Source organism: Salvelinus namaycush, chromosome 25 (genome assembly GCF_016432855.1).
Source record: "Salvelinus namaycush isolate Seneca chromosome 25, SaNama_1.0, whole genome shotgun sequence".
In the NCBI taxonomy this organism is placed as follows: domain Eukaryota; kingdom Metazoa; phylum Chordata; class Actinopteri; order Salmoniformes; family Salmonidae; genus Salvelinus; species Salvelinus namaycush.
The window spans coordinates 4696521-4711149 of NC_052331.1; positions in this window are offsets into that span (position 1 = coordinate 4696521).

Sequence of the window (14629 nt, forward strand, 5' to 3'; positions counted from 1 at the left end):
GGTCCTTGAAAGAAAGCAGTTTCTATGAACAGAGAGAATGAACACTGTGGCTGTGTGTTTTCTATGAACAGAGAGAATGAACACTGTGGATGTGTGTTTATATGGCTTGCTTTCTGAAAGGTTAACTAAGCTATTAACTTTAAATTCACATTCACAAAATGCTTCAGGCTAGGTGCATACATTCTTCAAAACAATGGACTTGCTCACAACCTCCAAAAAGCAGACAAAAATACAAGATTACCAAACCAACATTCACATTACAAAAAGATTACATTTTATATTACAACCGTACACAACTACATTGTCATAAAAATAAACTAGAAATATAAAACATACTCTCTGTACATAATGTCCTTGTAACGGTCGTCGGATGAAGAAGGTGTGGACCAAAGCGCAGCGTGGTAAGTGTTCATGTTATTTTTATTTAAACTGAACACTAAACAAAATAACAAAGAGAAATGAACGAAAACGAAACAGTCCTGTCAGGTGCAGAAACACAAAACAGAAAACAACTACCCACAAAGCATCGGTGGGGAAAAGCTACCTAAGTATGGTTCTCAATCAGAGACAACGATAGACAGCTGCCTCTGATTGAGAACCACACCCGGCCAAACACACAGAAATAGAAATCATAGAAAAAGGAACATAGAATGCCCACCCAAATCTCACCCTGACCAAACCAAAATAGAGACATAAAAAGCTCTCTACGGTCAGAGCGTGACAGTCCTTTGCTTATCTCTAAGTCATTTTCTCTTGCTCAGTGAAATACAAGGAGCTCTAGTATTCCAGGGTGTCCTCTTGGGTCCCCAAAATGAGGAGGTGCACCTAGCTGCCCAGTAGCGCAAAGAGCACAACCCTGAATCATCCAAATGTCCACTTCAAATGGGTCTGCCTGGGCTCATCCTTCTCCTTATCGCTCCAGTCCGGGGGTGTGTCTGTACCAAAGTACCGGTCACCAAAATTCCCTTGGGACAAGACAACAGCATAGATTAGAGTCTGAAGCAGAGCACACACACACACATGCACGCACACACACAAACTAGGTCTCTCACCTACAGTCGTTGCCAAAACTTTTGAGAATTACATAAATATTAATTTTCACAAAGTGTGCTGCCTCAGTTTGTATGATGGCAATTTGCATATACTCCAGAATGTTATGAAGAGGGATCAGATAAATTGCAAAGTCCCTCTTGCCATGCAAATGACCTGAATCCCCCCCCAAAAAATTCCGCTGCATTTCAGCCCTGCCACAAAAGGACCAGCTGACATCATGTCAGTGATTCTCTTTTTAACACAGGTGTGAGTGTTGACGAGGACAAGGCTGGAGATCACTCTGTCATGCTGATTGAGTTTGAATAACAGACTGGAAGCTTCAAAAGGAGGTGCTTGGAATCATTGTTCTTCCTCTGTCAATCATGGTTACCTGCAAGGGAACACGTGCCGTCATCATTGCTTTGCACAAAAAGGGCTTCACAGGCAAGGATATTGCTGTCAGTAAGATTGCACCTAAATCAACCATTTATCAGATCATCAAGAACTTCAAGGAGAGCGGTTCAATTGTTGTGAAGAAGGCTTCAGGGCGCCCAAGAAAGTCCAGCCAGCGCCAGGACCAGTTGATTCAGCTGCGGGATCGGGGCACCACCAGCACAGAGCTTGCTCAGGAATGGCAGCAGGCAGGTGTGAGTGCATCTGCATGCACAGTGAGGCGAATACTTTTGGAGGATGGCCTGGTGTCATGAATGGCAGCAAAGAAGCCACTTCTCTCCAGGAAAAACATCAGGGACAGACTGATATTCTGCATAAGGTACAGGGATTGGACTGCTGAGGACTGAGGTAAAGTCATTTTCTCTGATGAATCCCCTTTCTGATTGTTTGGGGTATCCGGAAAAAAGCTTGTCCGGAGAAGACAAGGTCAGCGCTACCATCAGTCCTGTGTCATGCCAACAGTAAAGCATCCTGAGACCATTCATGTGTGGGGTTGCTTCTCAGCCAAGGGAGTGGGCTCACTCACAATTTTGCCTAAGAACACAGCCATGAATAAAGAATGGTACCAACACATCCTCCGAGAGCAACTTCTCTCAACCATCCAGGAAGAGTTTGGTGAGGAACAATGCCTTTTCCAGCATGATGGAGCACCTTGCCACAAGGCAAAAGTGATAACTAAGTGGCTCGGGGAACAAAACATTGATATTTTGGGTCCATGGCCAGGAAACTCCCCAGACCATAATCCCATTGAGAACTTGTGGTCAATCCTCAAGATGCGGGTGGACAAACAAAAACCCACAAATTCTGACAAACTCCAAGCATTGATTATGCAATAATGGGCTGCCATCAGTCAGGATGTGGCCCAGAAGTTAATTGACAGCATGCCATAGCGGTTTGCAGACGTCTTGAAAAAGAAGGGTCAACATTGCAAATATTGACTCTTTGCATCAACTTCATGTAATTGTCAATAAAAGTATTTGACACTTATGAAATGCTTGTAATTATACTTCAGTATTCCATAGTAACATCTGACAAAACAATCTAAAGACACTGAAGCAGCAAAATTGTGAAAATTAATATTTGTGTCATTCTCAAAACTTTTAGCCACGAATGTATGCCGGGGATGATGTGGTGAAGATTTTGACCTGAGGGAAGGCGTAGGCCACAGAATGAACACCTAATTTAGCCAGCAGCAGAGACACCAGCAAGATTGTATCCTTCTGGACAGGACAGACAGACAGATAGGGTCACCTTAATAATGATCATTGTTCTATGACAGTTAATACCAGGTAAATAGCACAGAGAAAAGTAAAGTATGCCCCTAATGTGTTCACCCACCAGGAGGACTCGTACGGCCATCATGGAAGCAGCTCCTGTTGACACGGTGCAGTCCATCAGAATCACATGGTCCTCACTGATGTTCTTAGGCAGACGCAGGTAGTGCAGCTGGGAGGAAGATTCAAACTTCTGGTTCTCTTGTGTCCTGGTTGGTTGGATGAGGATCTTTTTCATATCTCTGGTTCTCCTGTGTCCTGGTTGGTTTGGATGAGGATCTTCTTCATACCTCTGGTTCTCCTGTGTCCTGGTTGGTCTGGATGAGGATCTTCCCGATGCGGACATCTTTACACACCGCCTGGAGCGCTGGCTCCATGATCTCTCCCGCTCGCAGGATGGAAGTTTACATACACTAAGTTGACTGTGCCTTTAAACAGCTTGGACAATTGATGTCAGAAATGATGTCATGGCTTTAGAAGCTTCTGATAGGCTAATTGACATCATTTGAGTCAATTGGAGGTGTACCTGTGGATGTATTTCAAGGCCTACCTTCAAACTCAGTGCCTCTTTGCTTGACATCATGGGGAAATCAAAAGTAATCAGCCAAGACCTCAGAAAAAAATGGTAGACCTCCACAAGTCTGGTTCATTTGTTCATTAAACAATTGTTGGAAAAATGACTTGTGTCATGCACAAAGTAGATGTCCTAACTGACTTGCCAAAACTATAGTTTGTTAACAAGAAATGTGTGGAGTGGTTGAAAAACGAGTTTTAATGACTCCAACCTAAGTGTATGTAAACTCCTGACTTCAACTGTATTAACACACTGACTGACAACTGAGTACAGTAAATATATTTAAGAACAAGAACATATACAAGATAACAATGCGATACTGTTCATTATGACAACACTGGCTGACAAATAAACAGGATTGTGTTCACATCTAATAATAGATTAAAGATGTTATCAAAAGCTAGGTTTCCATCCAATTGGTGACAGATTTTCATGTGAATATTTAAAAAAATCTGCATAAAAACAATATGCGCATTTTCACACCAGAGATGTGTTCCAATCAAATGGACTTGTTGCAGATAAAAGGCTGTGCGTGACATAGTGCACATCAAAATACATTTTGCTTTTAAATGAATGGGTTTCCATCATGTTTTCTCACCATTTTTTTTCGGTTATATGGTGGTGTGCCCATTTCGGGATTGGCAAATGAGCTCTAGCCAACATTATGCAGGTATCTGCTCGCTGTTGGCTAAAGCACGCGTACTGTGTAGCCTACATGATGACATTATTATGAACAAAAGAGCAATATTATTTATATTTGTCAAACAGCAGCCAAGCATCGATGATCATGTCACCCGAAGAAGACCATCAATATGTATTGGAAATTAGCATCAAGCTCATCACCTTGCATTTTCACCACCCTGTGAAGTTCATCACTTATTTCTTCTGTAGCCTAATAAACTGCATGCTTTCCTGACAAGTCATAGTGGGAGGACCACACAACATGTCAACCTCGTGACTCCAACTTTACTTCGGCATGAAGGTGATTATATCAATATTTGCGCATAAAAGTATTTCCACTGACATTTCTCGCATGATTCATTTTACCGACACGAAAAGATGGCACCTTGTCTAGCGTATTTAGTTTTCTGGACATTTGGCCTGTCATACATTTTTTATCCGACGTTCTTTACTCGCATAAAAAGGTTGGATGGAAACCTGGTTATAAGGAGCTCATTTAAATGATAAAGAGAGTCTTTTTTTGATCAGAGGGAACTAGATGGCTGAACTGGAGAGAGGGGAAACAAGTGAATGGGTAGGAGAAAGTTAGAGAGAGAGATGGACAGACAGGAAGAGAAATAAAGAAATCTGAACTAACCCTCTTCCCATGAAAAGTTCTCCCTTCGTAGTCCTCTCCCTGTGGTGTCTAAACTGTATGTCTCTGTGGAAAGAGAGCGAGAGGGAGGATGAGCTAGCTCAGACGTGTGTACAGATCTGAAGACAACAAACCCATGGTGCGTTTTCAGTTGTCCACACTAAACTAGATCAGCTTGATGGTCAGTGGTGAACTCAGTCAATAAAACACAAATTTACTCTAACACCTATGGCTCTAGTAGGTGGTACATACACGCCATACTTTAGCACACTGTAGTTGGTGTGCGATTTCAAGTTAACTGGTGTGTTTGTGCAGTATGTGTGTGTCTTTTTGGTTTGTGAGAACTTTCCACTGCGGTGGATTGACAGTTTCCATGCTCCAGAGACCAGTCTCTCTCTTCCTTCCGCTCTCTCGCTTCTTTTTCTCTCTCTCTCTCTCACCATCTCTCAATCTTGACCTCTTAATGCTGTCTTTCCATCTCTTACACTCTGTTTCCATCTCCTCCCCCCGCCCCCTCTCTCTCTCACACACACACACACACCCACACACACACACACACACACACACACACACACACACACACACACACACACACACACACACACACACACACACACACACACACACACACACACACACACACACACACACACACACACACACACCTGTGAGGGGAGGAAGGAGAGAGCTCTTTCAATCAGCAGACACATCACGTCTCTTAGAGTAGAAGATGAATTCATCCCTGCTCGTCTCTTTGTTAGGGGTCAGGGGTCAGGGGTTAGGGGTCAGACAGATAAAAAGAGACCCTATGGACCATGTAGTCACATCAACCCACATTGTGGAAGTGAATGTTTTCTACAGTACGTTTATGCGTCTCATTGACCCGCCTGTGTTATGATCTGACTCTGTCCGTGAGTCGCTATACTGAGTAGGACAGTAATGAGTAGTGCAGTGATTAGTACTGGTATCTGATGATGGTGTGGATGCCATCGACCTGGGGCGTGTTAGTACAGTACCTGACTAGTAGTGGTGGGTAGTTACACATCAGTTATAGAAGTAGTAGTTATACTGTGTATTGCAGAGTCATATACTATATATGTAGAGAGCTGGACCAACGCGGTTTCTGTCGGAACGTTCTGAGAGCTCCACGTTCTCCTCCATAGCAGTGTGGTAATTAACGCTTTTGAATTGTGCTGTTTATTTCTGATAGTTTTCAAGACCTATGACTATGTCCAGTTAAATCCGATAGGGAATTTGTTAACACCACAACACAGTACCGACTTGGATAGACGTTACTATCCCAAATGCTATTCTATAAAATGTGGGTTTAATTCGCTGCTCTGTTTTTCTCGCTAACGGCGGCTCATTTCATAGGGAGTTGTCGGAAGCAGTCTCGTATCGTTACTTCACCGACATTTTGAGACTAAAGGCGCTAACGTGGTATCCGTTCTAAAACCTGGCCAAAATCTCTTAATATATTGCTCCAGTGTACTGTACCTGGTGATGGTGTGCATGCTACTGACCGTGGCCATTTAAGTGATAATGCCAGAGAAGCCGGTGCTAGGAGGACATATTGGCACCGTGTTGTTAGGCTCAAGACAAAGTCAAGGGCCGGCAAACCGTGCAAATATATCCTCCAAACACCGGCTTCGACGGCATTATCACTTTTATACAATGGGTTACCAACATATTCAAAGAATATATTTTCATTGAAAACATTATTTATTCAAACTATTTCATCTTTCCACTTGATATTGTCCCGGCACAAATCTAGGGTTTCTACCCAAGCTGGCTGGTTGTTCGTTCTATCGGTTCGGTTGCTAGAGACGCGACCCAGCCGGTCGGTCTATCTGTACCACTACCATATTGGCTGGCAATGTTCTTATCCCTTGCAAGCTAGCTAGCCAGCTGACTTACAGTCACGTCAAAAAGTGCTGCCAGAATAACAGCAAATGTAGTGTGTAGTGTACCTGATGATGGTGTGCTTGCCCCTGGCCTAAGGTGTACTCTCCAGAACACTCAGGGTCTGGACCTGGTGGACCTGCCCTGTAACCATAGCAACCAGGGAGAAAAAGGAAGGAAGGACGTAAGTCAAATCATATTTTATTGGTCACATACCCATGGTTAGCAGACGTTATTGGTCACATACCCATGGTTAGCAGATGTTATTGATCACATACCCATGGTTAGCAGACGTTATTGGTCACATACACATGGTTAGCAGATGTTATTGGTCACATACCCATGGTTAGCAGATGTTATTGGTCACATACCCATGGTTAGCAGACGTTATTGGTCACATACACATGGTTAGCAGATGTTATTGGTCACATACCATGGTTAGCAGACGTTATTGGTCACATACCCATGGTTAGCAGACGTTATTGGTCACATACACATGGTTAGCAGATGTTATTGGTCACATACCCATGGTTAGCAGATGTTATTGGTCACATACCCATGGTTAGCAGATGTTATTGGTCACATACACATGGTTAGCAGACGTTATTGGTCACATACACATGGTTAGCAGACGTTATTGGTCACATACCCATGGTTAGCAGATGTTATTGGTCACATACACATGGTTAGCAGACGTTATTGGTCACATACACATAGTTAGCAGATGTTATTGGTCACATACCCATGGTTAGCAGATGTTATTGGTCACATACACATGGTTAACAGACGTTATTGGTCACATACACATGGTTAGCAGACGTTATTGGTCACATACCCATGGTTAGCAGATGTTATTGGTCACATACACATGGTTAGCAGATGTTATTGGTCACATACCCATGGTTAGCAGATGTTATTGGTCACATACACATGGTTAGCAGATGTTATTGGTCACATACACATGGTTAGCAGACGTTATTGGTCCCATTCCCATGGTTAGCAGATGTTATTGGTCACATGGTTAGCAGATGTTATTGGTCACATACACATGGTTAGCAGACATTATTGGTCACATGGTTAGCAGACGTTATTGGTCACATACACATGGTTAGCAGACGTTATTGGTCACATACGCATGGTTAGCAGATGTTATTGGTCACATGGTTAGCAGACGTTATTGGTCACATACCCATGGTTAGCAGACGTTATTGGTCACATACCCATGGTTAGCAGACGTTATTGGTCACATACCCATGGTTAGCAGACGTTAATGGTCACATACCCATGGTTAGCAGATGTTATTGGTCACATGGTTATCAGATGTTATTGGTCACATACACATGGTTAGCTGATGTTATTGGTCACATACACATGGTTAGCAGACGTTATTGGTCACATTCCCATGGTTAGCAGACGTTAATGGTCACATACCCATGGTTAGCAGAAGTTATTGGTCACATGGTTAGCAGACGTTATTGGTCACATACCCATGGTTAGCAGACGTTATTGGTCACATGGTTATCAGATGTTATTGGTCACATACACATGGTTAGCTGATGTTATTGGTCACATACACATGGTTAGCAGATGTTATTGGTCACATACACATGGTCAGCAGACGTTATTGGTCACACACACACATGGTTAGCAGATGTTATTGGTCACATACACATGGTTAGCAGACGTTATTGGTCACACACACACATGGTTAGCAGATGTTATTGGTCACATACCCATGGTTAGCAGATGCTATTGGTCACATGGTTAGCAGATGTTATTGGTCACATACACATGGTTAGCAGATGTTATTGGTCACATACACATGGTTAGCAGATGTTATTGGTCACATACCCATGGTTAGCAGATGTTATTGGTCACATACACATGGTTAGCAGATGTTATTGGTCACATACACATGGTTAACAGATGTTATTGGTCACATACCCATGGTTAGCTGATGTTATTGGTCACATACACATGGTTAGCAGATGTTATTGGTCACATACACATGGTTAGCAGACGTTATTGGTCACACACACATGGTTAGCAGATGTTATTGGTCACATACCCATGGTCAGCAGACGTTATTGGTCACATGGTTAGCAGATGTTATTGGTCACATACACATGGTTAGCGGATGTTATTGGTCACATACACATGGTTAGCAGATGTTATTGGTCACATACACATGGTTAGCAGATGTTATTGGTCACATACACATGGTTAGCAGATGTTATTGGTCACATACACATGGTTAACAGATGTTATTGGTCACATACCCATGGTTAGCAGACGTTATTGGTCAATTACCCATGGTCAGCAGACATTATTGGTCACATACCCATGGTTAGCAGACGTTACTGGTCACATATCCATGGTTAGCAGATGTTATTGGTCACATACCCATGGTTAGCAGACGTTAATGGTCACAAACCCATGGTTAACAGATGTTATTGGTCACATACCCATGGTTAACAGACGTTATTGCGAGTGTAGCGAAATGCTTGTGCTTCTAGTTCCCGAAAGCGCAGCAATATCTAACATGTAATCTAACAATTCCACAACATATACCCAATACACACAAATCTAAGTAAAGGAATGGAATAAGAATATATATATATATATATAAATATATGGATGAGCCATGACAGAGCGGCATAGGCAAGATGCACTAGACGGTATAAAATACAGTATATACCTATGAGATGAGTAATGCAAGATATGTAAACATTATTAAAGTGACTAGTGATCCATTTTAAAGTGGCCAATGATTTCAAGTCTGTCTGTAGGCAGCAGTCTCTCTGTGTTAGTGATGGCTGTTTAACAGTCTAATGGCCTAAGAGCACTGGAATGGGCGGTAGGTTGCATACATCCAGTCACAGGCTTGAAAAACACCAGCTTGCGCGCACACACACACACACACACACACACACACACACACACACACACACACACACACACACACACACACACACACACACACACACACACACACACACACACACACACACACACACACACACACACACACACACACACATATATACTTTTCAACAGTATCATCACACTGGTTTTAATATTGATTAGTGGCTAGGTAGGATTCTAGAAAAAAAAACATTAAAACACAGCAGATTAAAATAGGAAGAGCAAGAAGAGCAGATAGATTCAGGTCAGTTAGCAGCACTGAACATCTAAGGTAGAGTCTGCCTTGTGGGATTATACAACAGCTTCAAGAGACAATCACCGAGAACGTTTGATGATTCTTAGCTAATGCTTTGGTTCAAATTCAGTTCGATTCTACAGTGAGTGCTGAAAGGGTAATTCATTCAACATAGATCAATGAGCAGTAATTTCGCCTGAAACTAGTCAGGAAACGTTGGATCAAATATCCTTTGCTACTAATGGTGGCCCAAGCACACTGATTTTCTCTTAATTGTTCTCTTTGTGTTGTTATAATCCTATGTGATTATCACACACACACACACACACACACACACACACACACACACACACACACACACACACACACACACACACACACACACACACACACACACACACACACACACACACACACACACACACACACACACATCAACCCAATGAAAGCCCAACTTCTCAATTCAAATCCACACAGGCTGATTTCAAGAAAAATCGTTACTATTTAGAGGGCTTAGCCCAGGCCTGGTCTTTGGATAGAATCTGACTTAAAAACATACAGCACAATGGGTTCTGGTCTTGCCAAAGATTAGAATTGAGGTCATGCAAGCTTTGAGTTGAGTGATATCACATTATCTTATATATTATATTATACCCACACTCTCAAGTTACAAAAAACAAGCTCTGAAACAGTTTCATAAAAATAAATAAAAACTCCTATTACATATCGAACTTTAAAAAAAGACAAATCACAGAGAAATCACTTGCAAATCTGCTCACATATCCCAGTGAAATTTCCTCTATGGAGAGTAGAGGGTTTGGACAAAACACAACGAGACACAGCGACAGAGACAGAATGACGACGACGACGACAACAACAACAGGAAAGATGAAGAAAATAAAAACCAAACAGACAACATACGGTAAATAAAGGGATGTATAATGGTATGATCATGTGAGACACTGATGTGTGTGACAGCTGAGCCCGTTGTGAGCAATCCTCACAATTCCTCAGACCAAGACACAATTTGCCAAATTAATATTTTTGATCAATTTACAAATAATAGTTCAACCATCTTAGTCTATTCAGTAACAATGTCACTGTAATTCAGTCAGTGGTTGCGCCATTGTGTGGGCCGCTCTCACACTGGTTGTGGCTGTCACACCTTCACTGTGTCTCTGAAATACAGAGGTAAAGCACAGAGGTACGACTCACAGCTCAACGGCCCCAATACATCCTGTGTCTAAAGAGAGATACCAAACGCACTTCCTCTCTCTCTCTCTCTCTCTCTCTCTCTCATATCTGCTGGGGCCGACGTACTCAATGGAAAAACTCAGCCTTTTGTAGTAGATATAGAAACCTTTTCTGCGGTTTGAGATGCGATTTGTGACAACAGCTCTCTGTCTCTCTCTCTGGGGCTGAGAGGAGGGGTCAGTACGGATGTCTCAGTAGATTATTTTTAGACACAGAACGCAGTGTGTGTTGGAGCCGTCAAGCATTCAAGGCAGAGGGAAAACCAACATCCTCCAATCAAACTGCCTGCTGCACCTAGAACTGATCGAAAGGCATTCTGCTGCACTCAACTGTCGAACACAGAACCGATGTGTGGCGTGTCTGATGTCAAAGGGCAGATTGTGCCTCAACGTTCCGCTCACTCATAGCTGTTCTTGTACTGTATGCTTAATAGTGAATGAAGTGTCACACGTGGTTGACATGCCAGTTACTATTGATAATCCCACATCTGGGAACAGATAACAATACCTGAGCCTGTATTAGTGATTTAGGGTACTAAATCGGTTGTGTGTGTGTGTGTGGGCTTCGGCGGTACAGTGTGCTACTCTACCTGACGCTGGGCTCGCGCGGTGTGTGATGGAGGGATGAAGGGAGGAGTAGAGTGAGAGAGTGGTCCGTGCGCAGTGAGGTGGAGCAAGGCCAATAGTGCCATGTCAAATAGGTAACAACACATGCCTTCGTTGGTAATGAGCCCCTGGTCATGCTCAACATGTTAATACTTCATTTTGTGTAATATTTCTCAGGAAGTCATGAAACATAGTGCTATTAGAGAAAATGCTTTATTGTTCCACTAGAGGGGGCAGCGGAGCTAGCAGCGGTTTGTAAAATGGTCCTACACTGGTTAGATGGAGAGCAGTCAAGATGGAGAGGTATACAGAGAGAGCAGGGAGGAACTCTTACATCCTCTATACGTGCAGTACGATCCCATCTATGGCTACCATGTTGCCTCCTCCTTCCAGGATATGACACACACAGGAAGAGGAAGTGACATTAGACAGTGATGATATTAAGTGTGTCCATTATAATGGTTTAGGGGACTAAGTCAACATTTGATTTAAGTGGAACTCCTGAAGGTCGAAGTGTGTGAGAGTGTACAGTACCAGTCAAAAGTTTTAGAACAGCTTCTCATTCAAGGGTTTTTATTTTTTTAAACTATTTTCTACATTGTAGAATAATAGTGAAGACATCAAAACTATGAAATAACACATGTGGAACCGTGTAGTAACCAAAAAAGTGTTAAACAAATCAAAAATACATTTTAGATGTTAAAAGATTTAAAGATTAAAGATTTGGGGAAGGGTAAACTGAACCTAGATCTGTGATTAATGGCAACTACCGCTGCTTCTGATGTTATAAATGATAATGGTGTTTGGTTGTTAACTAATGACAGCTGGTATTTGGTATCTTAAAGTGGTATTAGTTAAGATCCAAAGGGGACTGGTAAAGGCAGTGACCTACAGTAAATCTGGTAGAGCTGCAGTAAAGTCAGGCTGTCACTCTGTTACATAACACAGGAAGGGGAGGCTGATGACTATTTTAATGGTGTTTGGTTGGCCAATATCTCTCTCCTCTTGTCCTTACTCTCGCTCGCCCACATTTAGCGTATTTTATGTCCGTCTCTCCCCCTCTCATTTGACATCTGCCCTCTTATCCCCTCATGCATCCTTCCATCTCTCTATCACTTTTCTCTCTTTAAAAGCCTGGTCACTCAGGGTAGAAAGATAGAGAGAATTCCAAGACCAAGGGGCTGAGTAACGAAAGGACCTTTTCCCATGCTCGGTTCTAATTCTTCAGGACTCGTAGCATAAAACAAGACTGAGATCTGAGCGTGTATGTGTTTTCATTTCAAGCTAGAAGAGAGGATAGATCAAATTGCAGTTTTACTAAAATGGCCTTACAAATAGAATATACCAGCGTTGGAGCCTGCGGGTTGCTAGTGATGTCCACCCAACAGCCCTGTGTAGATCTGATTGGCGACAAAAACGAAGGGCTGCATGGTACACAGAGTCAAGAGCCTTCAGTGTAGAGCTTCAGGCTTGTACATAAATAGTATCACCATAGTCCAATACAGAGAGAAAAGTACAATGATTCAACTCCTTTTTGGCACCAAAGGAAAAAACAGCCTTGTGCCAGTAATAAAACACAATACACAGCTTGAGTTTCCTGACAAGGTTCTCTACATGGTTGGTGAAGCTCAACTTCTCATCCACCCAAACTCCCAGATATTTGTACATTTTGACTTGCTCTATAGAATGTCCTTCCTAGGTAGTAATTACATGGTTTTCAGAGTGTTTAGTATTGGAAAACACCATGCATTTTATTTAAGAGGAATTCAGAACGAGCTTCAAATCGTACAGATTCTGTTGAATGATGTCAAAAGCTGTTTGAGCTTTTTCAAAAGCCAAAGTCAAACGGCTGCCATTTGAATAGAGAACAGTATCATCCGCATAAAAATGTACATCAGCTGTCTTAATATGTCTCCCAATGTTGTGGATATAGATAATAAACAACAAGGGACATAAAATGTATCCTTGAGGCACTCCCGAGCACAACTCTATGTTGTCCGACCTACAACCGTCTGCCTTAACACACTGGGTAAAAAAGGCATTTGATAGGTAGTTCACAAACCACTCCAGAGCATGACCAGTAATCCCAACACTCTCTGCACCAAGACAATATGGTCCAAGTGTCAAATGCCTTTGACAAGTCTATGAATACAGATACACAACGCAGCTTCCTTTCCAGGGTACAGTAAACATCATTCAAAATCTTCAAAGTTTCTGTGACAGTGCTGTGGCCAGACCTGACACCTGATTGCATACCACTCAAAATATTGTTTTCCTGGAGGTAGGCCTTAACCTGCTTATTGAACAGGGACTCCAATACCTTTTCCGGAATAGACAACTTAGATATGGGCCGATAGTTATTCAGTAGAGTGGGAATACTTCCTTTCAAAAGAGGTAGGACCAATGCTGATTTCTACAACCTGGGATTTCAATACATTCTAGGGTGAGGTTAAAGATGCATGTTAAAGGGGGAGCAATGATGTCTGCAGGCGGGGATCTAGATCATCAGGGCCAGTTGATATTTTGACATCAATTGCTTTCAGGTCTCCATGGACCTCTGAGACAGAGAAGGGCGAGAAGGAGTGCTCAGGAGTGTCAGTTAATTTCACAGGGGTCTTAACGTTGACCTTTAACCCTATCAAATAATCCACCTGCATCGACAAAATGTCGATTAAAATAGTTCAGAATACAGGTTCTCTCAGTTACCACCTTTTGAGACAACCAGTTGTCTAGGGAGCTGTGCATCATTTTTGTACTCAAAACTTTTCACTACTTGCCAACATGTAGAAGGATTATTCAGATTATCAGTAGTAGATTTGAGGTAGTGTTCTGGTTTCAGCTTTCGGGTCATAGCCACGCCCTGATTCCGAAGGCATTTAAAAGCCATCCAATCATCGGCTGAATCAGACCTTCTTACTTTAGCCCACACAGCATTCCGTTTCCTTATGATTTCAGCTAGTTCATCTGAGAACCAAGGGTTCTCTCTGCCCTTAATTCTGTATTGTTTGAAATGGGCATGCTTGTTGCATACATTCTGGAATTCTTTGTGGAAGTAAGAAA